Source organism: Eptatretus burgeri, chromosome 13 (assembly GCF_056783735.1).
Source record: "Eptatretus burgeri isolate ZD-2024b chromosome 13, Ebu_testis_v1, whole genome shotgun sequence".
NCBI classification, from domain to species: domain Eukaryota; kingdom Metazoa; phylum Chordata; class Myxini; order Myxiniformes; family Myxinidae; genus Eptatretus; species Eptatretus burgeri.
Genome location: NC_140973.1, coordinates 52,307,814 through 52,323,687, shown reverse-complemented (window position 1 = coordinate 52,323,687; position 15,874 = coordinate 52,307,814). Strand labels below are relative to the sequence as shown.

The 15,874-nt window shown below is 48.0% G+C and overlaps 1 protein-coding gene across 3 annotated transcripts in view; it reads left to right on the top strand.

Annotated features, from left to right (window-relative positions):
• Positions 1 to 8,014: 8,014 nt before the first annotated feature.
• LOC147014475 (uncharacterized) overlaps positions 8,015 to 15,874 on the top strand; it is a 173,746-nt gene continuing 165,886 nt past the window's right edge. For 2 of the 3 annotated variants that reach the window (XR_015050773.1, XR_015050772.1), the window contains exon 1: positions 8,020 to 8,098. The gene's annotated coding sequence lies outside the window, so the exon portion shown is untranslated. Of the gene's footprint in view, positions 8,099 to 15,874 lie in introns of all 3 variants that reach the window. The other variant, XM_085852429.1, reaches the window with a different exon arrangement.

The window sequence follows — 15,874 nt, the reverse complement described above, 5'->3', positions numbered from 1 at the left end:
TAACAAATCACAGAACAGTAAAGTTAACATGATCAGAACAGTCAGTCCATGATCTTTTCTACACTGTAAACCCACCCCAAGGTCATCTCTTTCCAAGGTTCCAGGATTTCCTTCCTGAGAATTTGCTTCTACATCCATCTTGTTCACTCTGTGTTTCCTCCCCCAGCCCTCATTCTTCCCCACATACCCCATTTGTCCAAGTCTCCCTCTATTTTGCCCCTCATTTCTGCTGTAATTCTGTTCCCTCTCTTTTTAGTGTTCTTTTTGTTCTGTTACATCCTGATCCATTCCATGCTTTCGCTCCTCCATGAGCCTTGACATTGTATACAAAAAAATCCCATCATCATTGGAAAGGTAACTTTTTTTTTTTTTTGTATACCTTGGTCGAGGCTCGTATGAGAGCTAACACACAACTCACAGCAAGGAGGCATGAGACCAGAGGGGCGGGAGTGGAAGGGACAAAACAGTGGGGAACAGACACATTAGGTGAACTGTGGAAGGGAGAGGGATGGGGATGGGACGGGGAACATGGCGAAGAGAAGATGGACATTTCAGGGACTTTCAGGAAGGAAAGCAGGAGAAATGAAGGAAGTGGGCTTGGGTGGATTATCGGGGGTAGAAAAGATCGAGGATTTGGATGGGGGAAGATAAGAGGTGGTGGTGATCAGCTGTTTTGAAAGCCTGGAGGGAAGAATGGGAAAGAATAGAGTGAGGAAGTTTATTCCAAAGGCGGGAAAAAAGAGAAATGAAAGAGTGAAGATGAGCAGTGATTCGTGATTTTGGTAGTTTTACCAGAAGGGGGTTGTTGGCGGACCTTGAGCGCCCTGTGGAAATGTGGTGGGGACAAATCGCAGAGAGAGCAGGGGGGCAAGGCTGGAGAGGAGTCGGTAGAAGACAGAAAGACCACCGACCAACCTGCGGTGATTGAGTGAGAGGCCCAAAGACTCAGCTTCATTGCATGAGATGCCGATGATCTTAAATGCCCTGGTTTCGACAGCGTGAAGCCGAGAAAGGTGGGAGGCAGGAGCACCAGCCCAGAGGGGAGAGCAGTACTCCATCAGGCTACGGACAAAAGCTTTGTAAGTGGTCAGGAGCTCAAGAGGGCCGAGGAAGGACTTAGCACGACGGAGGATTCCCAGTCGGCGACTGGCTTTTGGGGCGAGGTTGGAAATGTGACTTTCCCAGGAAAGGTCATGGCAGATAGTGAGACCCAGAAGCTTGAAAGAAAAGACTTCTTCCAGAGGATTGTTGAGAAAGTGGATGGGGGGGTTTTGTAAACGGTCCTTTCGAAGAGACATAGTGAGAGTGTGAGATTTGTCTGGATTGAAAGACATGTTCCACGTGTTGGACCAGTTTGTGATTTTATCCAGATCTGCAGTGAGCGAAGAAGCTGCTGCTTGCCGGTCTGAGGGATGACAGATGGTACGGCAGAGGGTGGAGTCGTCGGCAAAGAGAAATAGAGGATTTTCCAGAGAGTCCGAGAGATCATTGATGAAAACCAGAAAAAGAACAGGGCCCAGAACGCTACCTTGAGGAACTCCAGCCTGCACAGGAAGAGGGGATGAAAGAACTCCATTTAGGGCCACACGTTGACTGCGACAGGAGAGGAAGTCTGCGAGCCATGAGTGGAGATGGCCTTGAATACCATGGGAAGAGAGTTTGGTGAGTAGGGCAGGGTGCCAGACTGTGTCAAAAGCACGTGATATGTCCAGGGATACGGCTCGGATTTCCTGTCTGCAATTGAGGACCTCCATCCATTGATGGGAGAGCAGAAGCAGCATATCCAGGGTAGAGTGACCTGGTCTGAAACCAAATTGATGATTGGAAATCAAGCCATTGGAGAAGAGGAAGGATTTCATGTCTGAAGCGATGATGGATTCCATCACCTTGCTGATGATTGGGAGAAGGCTGATTGGTCTGTAGTTATAGGGATCTGTTTTTGCACCTTTTTTATGCAGGGCAGTGATGTTAGCAGATTTCCAAGCAGATGGCAGATGACCTTGGGCAAATGAGAGGGTGAATATAACAGAGAGAGGGTGAGCAAGAGCAGAAGAGCAGGCTTTGAGGACATGTGGGCTGATGCCGTCTGGACCGGTTGCAGAATCTGACTCGAGGTTTGAAAGCAAGCTCTCCACCTTGTCAGGAGAAAAGGATACAGAGTCCAGGGACAGTTGGGTGCGACTGGGTAAAGTGGGTAGAGATAGAGATGGGTTTAGGACACAAGATTTAGCTGCAAACACCGAGTTTAGACATTCAGCTTTATCACGTGTGGAATCAGCAGTGCGGCCATTTGAGGTAAGGGAGGGGATGGAGGGGGGACATACACCAGAAACAGATTTGATTAAACGCCACCAGGATTTTGAGGAGGGAGAGAGGTTTGAGAGTTCAGACTTGAGATGAGAAAGATGTTGTTTTCTGGCTCTCCTGAGGGTAGATACACACTTGTTCCGAGCTTTGTGGAAAGAACTGAGATTGCCCTCAGTTGGGTTTGCTTTCCATGAGGCAAAGGCAAGTTGTTTCAGGACAACTGCCTCGCCACAAGCTTCAGTAAACCAAGGGCGGGAGGAAGGGTAAGACAACTGAACACGAGAGGGGATAAATCTGTGCATGAGGGAGAGCAAGTTTCTTTGAAAGAATTCCCAGGATGAGTTGATGTTTGAGAAAGTAGTGATAGGAGACCAGTCTGTAAGTTTGATGGCTGCTCGGAGACCCTGCCAGTCGGCTTGAGTGAAATGCCAGACTCGACGGCGGTGAGGTGGTTCTCTGATAACAGCCAGAGAGATGTCCACTTTAACAAGGACGTGGTCAGAAGAACCAATTGGAGCGAAGGAAGAGCAGCAGATATTGTCAGGGAAATTTGTCAAAATCAGATCCAGAAGAGATGGAGTACCATTGGTTGAGATCCGGGTCGGGAAGTTGACCGATTGAGTCAGTCCCAATGAGTCGCAGAAAGCTTTTGCTGAGGTGCCATGGCAGGTGAGAGAGGTACCCACACCTAGCCAACTGGCGTGATGACAATTGAAGTCACCACATAAGAGGAAGAGAGAGTTTGGATGAGAAGATAGAAGATGGTCCATGTTTTCGGATAGTGAGATGTAGATGGAGTCATCACTGTTCGGTGGACGGTACAGTACACATATAAACATGAGGTGGGAGTGGAGGGGAAGCCGAAGCCAGAGGTATTCCTGGGGGTGTGGGGGAGTGAGAGCAGTGCATGGAGAGTGAGGAATAGAGTCTTTGATGAAGAGAGCAACACCTCCACCAGGACGAGGCTCAGGTCTGTCATACCGTAAGAGGGAGTAGCCAGGGAGAGATACTTGGGAGTCAGACACGTCTTGGGAGAGGAAAGTTTCTGTTAGGCAGATAATGTCTGGTTTGTCAGTGGCAACCTGTATGGAAAGATCTGAAAGGTTTGAACGAAGGCCCCGGATATTTGAGGTCCACACTTTTAATGAAGAGGAAGGGGAGGAGGCTTTGGGTGCAGGAGGTGGAGGGGGAGGGGGAGGGTGGGACAAGGGGGGCAGGTAAGGGGGGTTGCTGAAGGAGTGTGGGGTATTGCAGAATAGCGAGGGGAGGGGGCCGAATGAGGAGGAGAAAAGGCTCTGTGGTGGAGGGGGATAGGGGGGACAAGAGACAAGGAAGAAGGCAGTTGAGGATTTGAGGAGGTGGAGTGAAGAGATGGAGGTGAGAGGGCAGTGGAGGGAGGCAGGTTGGTGGATGAGAGGGGGGGCAACTTTGAGAAGGAAGAGTGAGGGGGATGAAAGGTGGGAGAAAGGTGAGGGGGGAATTTTTTAGAGAGGTGAGAGGGAGGCTTGGAGGGAGAAGAGTGGGATGGTTGCTTTGAGAGTGAGGGGTGAGGGGGGTGAGTTGGCACTGAAGTTGGAAAAAAAGAATGGTTGATGGAAAGCGAACATCCATGGCAAACTGTGGTTTTTAAAAGTTTTAGGTCAGAGATGCGATTTAACACAATTCTTGATGGATGCAATGAAGGCAAATTCAGAGCATGGAGAGAAGAAGCGCTGTCATAGTTGGATTTTTTAGGCAAGGAATGAAGGAGAGGTCGAAATGAGAGCAGTCTGTTAAAATAACTTGAATAAATAAAATAACAGTCTGTTAAAAAACTTGAAGCGTTAATAGTGATTCAGTCGGGGTACATCTTTAAAACAACTCGATGGTATTCATAGAATATTTACCCTGTGCAGTCTTGAGAAGGACTTGGTGCAAGCCTACTCTTCTGTTATTTTAAGGTTTTTTTTTCTCTTTGATTCAATATGGTGCCAGACCAGTGACTGATGATGTCACTTTTATCAAATTATATTTCCCATGGGTAGTTGATCAATTAGTTAAAGTTTTGCATTGATTGGTTAGCAGTTTCAGAAAAGGCTTTTTGCTTAGATCCAATATGGCTACCAAACCACATAACTTATGACTTCCAAAAATTGCACTTTGGCTTCAATTGGGTAGGGGATAAGGTGTGTAAAGTTTTATGTTGATCGGTTACGATTCGTTTTTCTATCCAAGATGGCTGCTGAACCATGTGACCTATGATGTCATAAATTTAATTTTGTTCACCAAATTACTACTGAATGACCCTCAAAAATTTTCCCAGTGATTGGATCAAGTGTTGTACTTGTTGAATTATGATGTTTTAATGAAGGCACAGATGACATCATCATTAACAAATCTTATTCCCCATTGTGGAGTACTTGACACTGAGCTGTGTTTCAATTTTTTCCATGGAGCCATTTTAGAGATAGAGGTGCAAAGTTTTTCAGTTTTTCCAAAATGGTGCCTGTACCACGTGACATATGACGTCATAATTATGAATAAAAATTCTGCAGGAGGAGGCACCCCTATTTGGAAGATTTTGTGTCAATCAGACTTAAGGTTGCTGAGAAAATGAATTTTTAAAATTCAGACATGTACGTACGGCACACGTACGCCACTGGTCGCTTAACTCCGCTTTTCACATTGCGAGCGCAGGGTAAATATGATCAGGTAAATCTTGCTTACTAAAATTACTGGGATTGTGAAGGTCACTCATTCATGAGGGTGCAACACCTGGCTGTTGGTTACATCATTATTGGGAGCGTGGCTGTGCCGCTGATGCAGTGCCCTCTGTAGGTCAGGATGGGAAGTGGGAACTTAAAGTTTTGACTCTCCAGCAGTAACTAGTGCTCGCAGGTGGGACATGCACCTTAACCTCCATCAAAGGGATGGCATGCTCATTGATGCATCACCCTGGCTGAGAAGCACCAGGGTAACAGTTTATTGTCTGGTCAGGAATGGAACCCAGACTCGGCACCTCAAAGGAGAGTGTGCTCCCTCTGGACCATCATGCCAACTCTTCAGCATGTAACAAGTGGTGTCAGTGCTGTAGATTTAATGTATCCTTACGATAATTCATGGATCGGTGGATGCCTGGTGTTGGCTTAATGGTGAGGGTAGTGGGCTTGGAATCCCAGGATCCTGAGTTCAAATCCCACTCGCTTGTTGAATTAATTCCAGGTGGGGTTGGCTCTGCCTGTCATCCTTCCGAGGTCGGCAAAATGAGTGCCAGCTTGCTGGTATCCTGTGTCAGAGTGGCGACCCGTCCAGGATTGTGCCTGATAGTCAAGGAGACTGCTTAGGCAGCAACAACGCTCTGCACAGAGTATGGTCCCAATGGATGTGTGTGTGTGTGTGTGTGTGTGTGTGTGTGTGTGTGTGTGTGTGTGTGTGTGTGTGTGTGTGTGTGTGTGTGTGTGTGTGTGTGTGTGTGTGTGTGTGTGTGTGTGTGTGTGTGTGTGTGTATGTCACGCTACTCCTCTTACAGTTCTGGGCTGATTACATCCATGTTTAGCATGATGATCCTGCAGGTGAGTGAGCCGAGACTGGGGAAGCAGGGGAATTTTGTGTGCCGATGGACATCAAAGCTGTACACCAGGAAAAATTACAGAACCATCGGAAAGCATCCATAAATGAAAATATAAATAAATGAAAAAAATGCAGTTGAGTGACCAGAGACAATGGGAAAGCAGGGTAAGTTTGTGTGCTGACAGACGTCAAAGCTGCTACACCAGGAAAAATCAAAGGACTGTTGGAAAGCATCCATAAATGAAAATGTATAAATAATGAAGAAAAAAAGAAAATAAATAAATGAAAAATCAAATGCAGGTGAGTGACCCAAGACAATGGGGGAGCACGGTTCATATGCTTACACAATGTGTAAGTACACCCTGCTGGTATACTATATATATATATATATATATATATATATATATATATATATATATATATATATATATATATATATATTAGTCTGGGTACATGGTACTGGCGGGGGGGGGGGGGTGGGGGGGGTCGGGAACTACATATGGGTTCTGGCAGCACATGTGCATTGAAAACGTATCGAGTTATTGCCCTCATGGTGGTGAGGTTTTTCCGGTGGGAGTTTCGAGATGTGGTGTACATTGAAAAGTTGCGGAGTTATTGGTCTCATGGTGGTTACCTTTTTCGTCTGGGCTGGCGGCAGCAATGCTTGACCCCACATCCCAATATACACTTTGTAGCGGCCTTTTGTGGCCTCAAAACAGCCTCTTGGAGCCGGATCTTCACCAATATCTAATCAGTTCGTCCTTCACACTCACCAAACCTGTCCACCAAGTTTCATTGGAATCCGTCCATAACTTTTTGAGATATCCTGTTCAGACAAACAGGGGTGAAAACATAACCTCCGTTCACCAACTTTTGAAGCGGTTATTTAAAAAATGTAAATTTATTTGCATCCAGTCCATTCTTGGAATCATGTTTTTTTAACGACTAACCCGCTGATGCTGCAACTTGCGCTCTCCATTCAGAAGGTTTTTTTTTTTTTTTAATGAAGCATAAGTGACCTCACATTTGCAAAACTTCTATTTTTGCACTTTGAATATCTTCAAGGAGTTTGGAAAACGCAACAGGGCAGAACTTGGACTCCAGCCCAAAAAGTGAAGGTGGTCGCGTAGGTTTTGCCGAACCTTACATCAACACGTGTCCTCCTCCAGATGTAAGGGTTTGCTTTTACACATTTCATATGGCCAGACATCAAACACGCTTTGCAGACAGGAAGCAGTGGAATCGATTGTTTTCCTTTTTTTCAGTACTATTTGATGAGGATATCAAGTAAACAGGAAGAAAAAGGAAAGAAAATGGAAAACGAACAGGAGGAAGTTTGAGGACAGGAATGAAGATGAGGGATTTGGTGCAGTGTGGGTGGGAGTTTATCCGAAGATGGAAGGGAGGTGAAATGGGAGGCGACGGCAGACAATGACAAATGGAAGGTTTGGAGGGAGATGGGGGCAGAGAGGAGGGAGATGAGTAGAGAGTGACACAGCAAGAGACAGCTGCATGTGGAGAGAAGCCGACAGATTAGAACTGTCATGGCATGGTAAACAAACTTATCTCTCATCTGTTTCTGTGAAAAACATCCTTTCAAACTTTACTCTATTACAACAGCTCTTCAGTTGGTTCGAATACATCCTTGTACCATTAGCTGTTTGTCTGTTTGTTTTTGTCTCTCTGTTTTGCCAATTTTTTTTTCTTTCTTCCCCACGAACCCCAAAGGCATGTCGTTCACGTCCCCAGGGCGAAACATGTCACCGACTTTGTCTGCGATTGCATAACGTCCTCGAGCTTGCATAACGTTGTAGAGCTTCGCTCTACGTTTGCTTTTCGATTTGCTGTGTGACCGACCGTAAATAATGTTCCACGGGATGGCGATTCCAAGACTGCGAACTCCAAGTACCGACTGCACACTGCCCTTTATGGTCAGATGCAAACCAATGCCCTCCACACATTTCTTTCACCCTCACACACTCCCCTGGTTTGGCAATTGCAGTGCCTGGAGCCACAACAGGAAATGGTTTGCGTTTTGGCCCAAGGTCTGAGTGAAGAAGGGGTGGGTATGAAGCGAACTGGGGAAAAGGGATGGAGAATGTGGGCTGGTGGAGGAGATGGAGAGGGTGGGACAGAGAGGAGGGGGCTGCTGTTTCGAGTTCGAGAGGACCGTACACTTGAAGAAAGGAAGGAAAGGCCCATTTGGTGTTCATCATGGGTGTGTTTACTGTCCTCACTCCAGGTGAAGTCATTCTAATTATATAATGAAATAGTAACAATTTCAGGCAGGAATTTGTATTTTGTTCAGTTTTTTCTTTTCTTTAGTTGAATGCAGCTTATGGCTGCTGGCTGCATCATTGCTGGGAGCACTCCTGTGCTGTTGATGCAATTCCCCCCCCCCCCCCCATTTCCAGTAAGCTGGTACTCAGTTTACCGACCTTTGAAGGATGACAGACTGAGTCAACCCCACCTGGTGTTAATTCAACGGTTAAAAGGGGCTCGAACTAAAGACACTAAGATCTAAAGTCAGCCACCTTAACGGTTAAGACAACACCAGGTTATCTCACTTACTCTTCATAAAGGACACAGTGAGACCTTTAACATCCACCAACTTATTCCGGAAGACGAGCTGCCAGTTTAATGTTCATCCGAGGGACGGCACACACGATGATGACGGCACACACGATGATGACGGCACACACGGGGATGAATCGCCCTGCCTGTGAAACGCACGGGATGACAGTTTATAGCTGTGTCAGGATTCGAACCCAGGCTAGACAGCTTAGAAGTGAGTGTGCATACCTCGAAGCCATCCTTTCAGCCCATGAAATCGTAACAATTGGAACAGCACTCGGCAGATCTCATACCTCCACCAGGCTGAACAGTTTACGTTTTCTATCCCACTGATGTGCAGGATCTGGATCCGGACCTGAACCAAAATCTAACTAGCTTGTTCTTGTCACCGACCCAACTCATCCAGCAAGTTTTGTCCGAATCCGTCCGAAACTTTTTGAGAGCTCGTGCTATCTATCCAACTTCGGTGGTGGAGGTAATAATGATGATGTGAGTGTGTCTAGTACATCATATATTATGTGGTAGGAATAATAATGAGAACCTTTCATATGTACTATTGTAGTAAAGCTGTTGCTACAATTGCCTGTCTATTCCAACATGGACAGAAGACCTCCTTCACCATAGCAACACGCGACCTCACACGAGGCTGAGTACAGAGGAGACTATCAGGGAGATTGAATGGACTTTGTTCTCCCTTCTTTCTAGAACCCAGACCTGGAATCCGTTGACGACTTTTAGTGCTCTGTCAAATGGTGACCTTTGCGATGCTGATATATATATATATATATATATATATATATATATATATATATATATATATATATATATATATATATATATATATATATATATATATATATATATATTTTTTTTTTCACCCAAACCCCATTATGAATATGTTTATGATTGTACTTCTCATGATGTGCAATTTGAGAGTCCCAAAGTCTGCTTTTGCTCGATACAGGCAGCTTGGTGGACTGTCAGTGTTATATTTCCTCACTTCTGGCCTCGCTCTTTGTGCCCTGTCAACCCTCCATCCTCACACAGCCCACCCATATCGTATGCATGCATTCTGCAACAATCTCATACCTGGTTACCATCCTCAATTTGAAGGTGAATGCTCACCTGCATTCCTTCAAAGCACTGCTCTGTCGTGTAGCGATGGAAGCGATTTCCTGTATCTATTGTTTCATGCACTCCCTCCAATTCAATTCATTGGGACCATACTCTGTGCAGAGCATCAGTGCTGCCAGAGCAGTCTCCTGGGCTATTGGGCACAATCCTGGACGGGTCCACATTCCGACGCAGGATACTCAAATGGCTCAATCATCCCAGCAAGCTGGTACTCATTTTGCCGATCTCTGAAGGATGACAGGCTGAGTCAACCCCACCTGGTATTAATTAAACAGCTAGCAGGATTTAAACTCAGGACCCTGGGATCCCAAGTCCACCACCATAACTATTAAGCCAACACCAGGTATTGTCACCTTGTGCTGTTTCCAATACTCACCCACGACCTCCTCCACTGCCCATCCCTGACCTACCCAAACACCCACCCTCCACCTCCCACATGATCTACCCTCAACCTACCTTTTGACCCACGCTCGATCTCCCCGATCACTCATCCCGACCAACCCTTTTCCAAATCCTGACCTCCCCTATGACCAACCCTATGACCTCCCTGACCTCCCCCCATGGGCCACCACCGACTGCCCCCCCCTGCATTAGTCCCCCATGACCGTGACTCCCATCTTGACCCCTCCAGGATGAGGAGGAGATTGGGACCATACTCTGTGCAGAGCGTTGTTGCTGCCTAAGCAGTCTCCTTGGCTATTGGGCACAATCCTGGACGGGTCGCCACTCCGACACAGGATACCAGCATGCTGGCACTCATTTTGCCAACCTCCGAAGGATGACAGGCAGAGTCAACCCCACCTGGTATTAATTCAACAGCTGAATGGGATTTGAACTCAGGAACCGAGAATCCAAAGCCTGCCACCCTAAGCATGAAGCCAACACTAGGCATCCGATTAATACCAACCCCCAATCTCTCCCATTAACCAGTTAGGGAATGCAAGGAACGACATTGCAGAATTCTTATTTCACAACGTGATACATAACACACAGCGTGATACGACTCTACTCCAGATCTCTTCCACTACCCCACTCCAGATCTCTTCCACTACCCTACTCCAGATCTCTTCCACTACCCCACTCCAGATCACTTCCACAACCCCACTCCAGATCTCTTCCACTACCCCACTTCAGATCTCTTCCACTACCCTACTCCAGATCTCTTCCACTACCCCACTCCAGATCTCTTCCACGACCCCACTCCAGAACTCTTCCACTACCCCACTCCAGATCACTTCCACAACCCCACTCCAGATCTCTTCCACTACCCCACTCCAGATCACTTCCACAACCCCACTCCAGATCTCTTCCACTACCCCACTCCAGATCACTTCCACAACCCCACTCCAGATCACTTCCACAACCCCACTCCAGATCTCTTCCACTACCCCACTCCAGATCACTTCCACAACCCCACTCCAGATCTCTTCCACTACCCCACTCCAGATCACTTCCACAACCCCACTCCAGATCTCTTCCACTACCCCACTCCAGATCTCTTCCACTACCCTACTCCAGATCTCTTCCACTACCCCACTCCAGATCTCTTCCACGACCCCACTCCAGAACTCTTCCACGACCCCACTCCAAATGTGTGATCAGTTACGAAGCAGCTAGCTAGCGCTTGCCAAGCCAGCCGTTCCTTATCAACAGTTTTGAATGGAGTGCTTGCTTGAGCACTTAAGCCGCTTGGCGAGCGCTCCACAAGAAACGGCAACTGAACACACCCCTGGCATGAGCTCGTGGAAGAGATCTGAGGGTGTTCAGCGACCAAGTTTCTTGTGGAGCACTCGCCAAGCGGTTTAAGTACTCAAGCAAGCACTCCATTCGAAACCGTTGATAAGGAACGGCTGGCTTGGCAAGCACAAGCTAGCTGCTTGGTAACTGATCACAAACCTGATATTTTCTTCCACGACCGCACCCCCATTCTCTCCCATAACCCACCCCCAATGTCTCCCACACCGTGCGATAAAGGTAAAACACCATCCAGGGAAGGTAAAACGCCCACCTGCGCTGAAGGTAGAACGACAGACTGTGAGCCAAAGGTAAATCCCCTAAGTGTAAGCACAAAAACCGTGTTTCCCCCATTGTCTCAGGTCGCTCACCTGCATTTGATTTTCAATTACTTATTTTCATTTATTTATATTTTCATTTATGGATGTTGTCCAACGATTCTGTAATTTTTTTTCTCCCGGTGTACCGGCTTCAATGTCCATTGGCACACAACATTTCAGGTTCCCACGTCATCCGGAAGGTACCGATCATAAACATCAGTCCGTGAGTCAGTGGTGAGAAAGAGCTTTAGATGTGAGATATATATATATATATATAGAGATATCTATATATATATATATATATATATATATATATATATATATATATATATATATATATATAAAACTTCCTTTTTGACAGACAATTAAATAATGCCTGTATGACTTCATCACGTAATTAATTAATCGTATCACGTGAAATGTGTGACGTATCACGTGAAATAATTGTGTGACGTCGTTCCCATGCAGTCCTGAACTGGTTAATGAAAAAGAAATCCACACGAGGGCAACAGAACTCCACGAAACATGGATGAGAGGCCGATGATGTACGGGTGCGAGACTGAGAGTCGTGCCACCCGAGCTTGAAAACCAGATTTCAGAGCTCGAGAAAAGATGGAGATTTGGTGGGAACTTTCACATTGAAGTTGTGCGGCACAATATTGTAGATTGGACACACTCGCTTGTGATTGTTTAGTCTGGGTTCGAATCTCCACCTGACTGCCAACTTGTGTTTTGAAAGTTGGGTCTTCTTTTTTGGGATGCAGCACACGGTTGCAGGTCGCATCATTTTGCTTTGGGTACAGATGTGCCGCCACATTCATCAGATGTGGGTACGGCCTGTCTGATAGACGTGAAGCCGGGTGTCCTGTCTACGAGCATTTTGCAGTGGAGGTGAAAGAACAGGCTAAAATATATACATATATATATATATATATATATATATATGTATATATATATATATATATATATATATATATATATATATATATATATATATTGTTGCGAATTCGTGCCCGCCGGCGTGCGGACGGCCACGTAACTCGAATCGCGGCACGTCGCCCACCGGACGGACAATCCCGTCGTGACCCTCTTGGACTAACGCCGGGAACTAGTCACGGGTGGGCCTTTCGGCCTCACCACGATCGTGCCAATCGGCCCCTGCGTGGGATAGGGTTGCTCGCCAAATTCGACCTACCTAAGTACCCACACGGAGGGTAGACCGGGCGATCGCACCTCGCCGCAGGTCGACTTCGGACACGGGCCACTTTAAGCGACCCGTTCCGTACTATCGGGATAACCGAGCGGTGTTATCGTCGGCCTCGACGGTTCCGATTAATTCTCGGGCGTATTGAGCCCACTACCAACCCTTTACGTGAAGTAAGATGGAGATTCAATGAAAGAAAAGACGAAGCGAAACGGGAAAGACAGTTCAACATAAAGCACATTTATTTCGCGATGGCACACGGATAGCACACATATACAATTATACACCAAAAGCAAATGTAAAAGTCGAAGAAGCACAACAATTCTGCACAAAAAGCAAATGCAACAATGCAGATCTACTACCGACTACCGAGCACACGGCAACACTTATACAGTTTTACTTCACAGACGGCGCCGACAACACATATACTCAAAGCAAAAGAAAAAGGGACCACCCTCAACGATGAGGGGGGGGGGGGCAGACGGGCCTGGGGCCGAGAACGCGTCGAGCCGACCCGTCTGGTGATGAGCCGCAAAATGGCGGTGGCGCCCCGACTCCGCGGGCCTCGCTGGCACTGCCTGGAATGGGGTGGGAAAGGGGCCCCCTTCTCACACTATCTCAGCGCGGGGGGGAAACAGGAGGGGGGTTGTTGATGCTCGGGGGAATGAGGATATCCCGCTGGCTCGGGTCCCGCGACGAGCGTCTCCACCGCGACCTCGGTCGCGTTACCGGCCTCCCCTCTCCGCAGCTCCCCGACTCTGACACGAGCGCCCTCTCGACTGCCTTCGCCGCCGCCGCCACCTCTCCAACTCTCCCACTCTCCACTCTTCTCAGCTCCGTCCAACTGCTTTCTCTGACTCTTCTCTTCTCTCCTTGACTGACTGCCTTTTTTCGGCGAGCGAACGTGGCCCTTTATAGCCCCCGGGGCTTCGCTCCTTCACCTTCGACCCTCCACCTCTGGCTGGCTCCCCATTGGACAGAGGAAAAGTGGTCGTGAATGCTTTTTGATCCGCGAATCTGCATATAACGATTATACTCCGACGCACCTGGGGGCGGGGCCAAATCGCCCCACGCTCGCCGATAGGACGGAACAGAAGTGGGCGTGAATCGTTTTTGATCCGATTTCTTCGGAAAGGCTGGTGTTTTTGCACCCGCCGCTCGGCGCGCGCCCTGCACGAGTCCAGGATCGGTGTCCACAAGCGGCGCGGGAATGGCGGTGATGCGATGGTTGCGAGACGAGATGTGACGGCAAGGGTCGTGGCTGTGGTTGTGAAGCGGCGTTGCGGTTGGTGGTTGTGGTGTGATGGCTGTTGAGACGTGGTTGGTGGTGGTTGTGGTGGTAGTAATGGCGGCTGGTCCAAAATAAAGATAGTAAAAGAAAAACGGCTATCTAAAAGGGTCGCTGCCCGAATGAATGACATTTATTCCCTCTAAACAACGGGTTTGGGCCTAACTACACATATACTGACAGAGATATCTCACCTACGGGACCTGAATGGTGGTTTGCGAATTTCGTCAACCACAACACTACCCCCTCCCCTTTTTACAGACTCGTCCCGAGTCGTCAAATTTTCGTGTGCCATCATGTGTAGTTTTCCCCTAGTACATTTTACCTACGGATCCCTGAGTGCGACATTCCTGGTATTCGTGTCCCCAAAATAAATAACCTGAGGGCTGAGTAACTACCTAAACAAACCCACTCACACGGACGACTTAAATAAAATTGCCGGCGCTAAGACAGACATGCCGGGGGCGCACTCATATTTACAGTACATCTTAACCTTAACTTACAAATTTTACACTAAACCATGGCCAGGATCAATGAACTCTGCAAAAAGAAAGCAGTTAGCAGGGAGCCAGGCTGCTCGCATGCAGTCTCTGGCTCAAACAATGCAGGTGACAGGGAACGTGGCCGGCTGCTCACACGCAGTCCAAGGCCTTCCCTTTTGAAATGAACCCAGTGAACCACAACGGTGCAGGGGCTGCACAAACGCAGTCTCCGTGCCAGCTCAAGTGGCACACGCAATGAACACAACGAATGGATGGATGGATGGATGGACGCAAACACGGTGCACGGGCCGCCACTGCAGGCCCGTGTTGTAGCTGCCAACAGGGTAGTTCTCGCAGCTTGCAAACTGTTGCTTTCTGATCCTGGCACACATGGCAATGAACAGGGGGTGGGGGGGGGGCAAAGCAAAAATTGAACGGGGCTGGTGAACAGGGGCAGTGGGCATGGCATGGCAAAGGTGATCAGGCAAACACAGCCTGCAGAACAAGGCCGATGCAGGCAAACACAGCCGGCAGATGAACTGGCCGGCACAGGCCTTGCAGAAAACAGCTGCAGACGATCCGGCCGGTACAGGCCTTGCAGCACAGCAGCTGCAGCCGATCCAGCCGGCACAGGCCTTGCAGCAAAACAACAGCTGCCGATGAAGCTGGCCAACCTTCGCCGTTCAGTGGAGGTTGGTGGAGGGAGTGCGGTGGTGCTGGCCACTCGGAAGGCGGGCTCGGACCTACTCTACGGTCTCCCTCCCAACCTATCGCCTTTGCCTGTCACTGTCTATACCCACTCCCTTAGTTTGTCAAACCCCAATTTAGCCCCAACTTTTTATTTTTTTATTTTTTTTACTTCCCCACTATAAATCGTCCCCTAACCCCCTGTACTGTCCTTGTTCGGCTAACCTATCCTGTCACCTAGCCTACTCCCAACCCCTACGTTCCCTTCCCAGAGGGGAACAAGGGAGAGCTAGCGTCCTGTGTCGAGGCCCAACGAAGCCTCAGAATGGCCTCCCCAGACTTCAGCGATCTAACCCAAAGTGGGTCCAGCGGCCCACAACGAGAGCGAGGGGATGAATGGTGCGGAGGGGTACACTTCCTAATCTACCCTATCCATTTAACTGTTAAACTACCCCGGGGCTTCCAACAATTGCCTCTCGCTTAAACTATTGGTTCTAACAACCAGATTCCCGTCGCCTGTGTTGGTGTCCTCACAATTTCGGGCCTCGCCCCCCAATTTTCTCTCCTTGCCCTCACACGGTCTCATGGCTGGGAT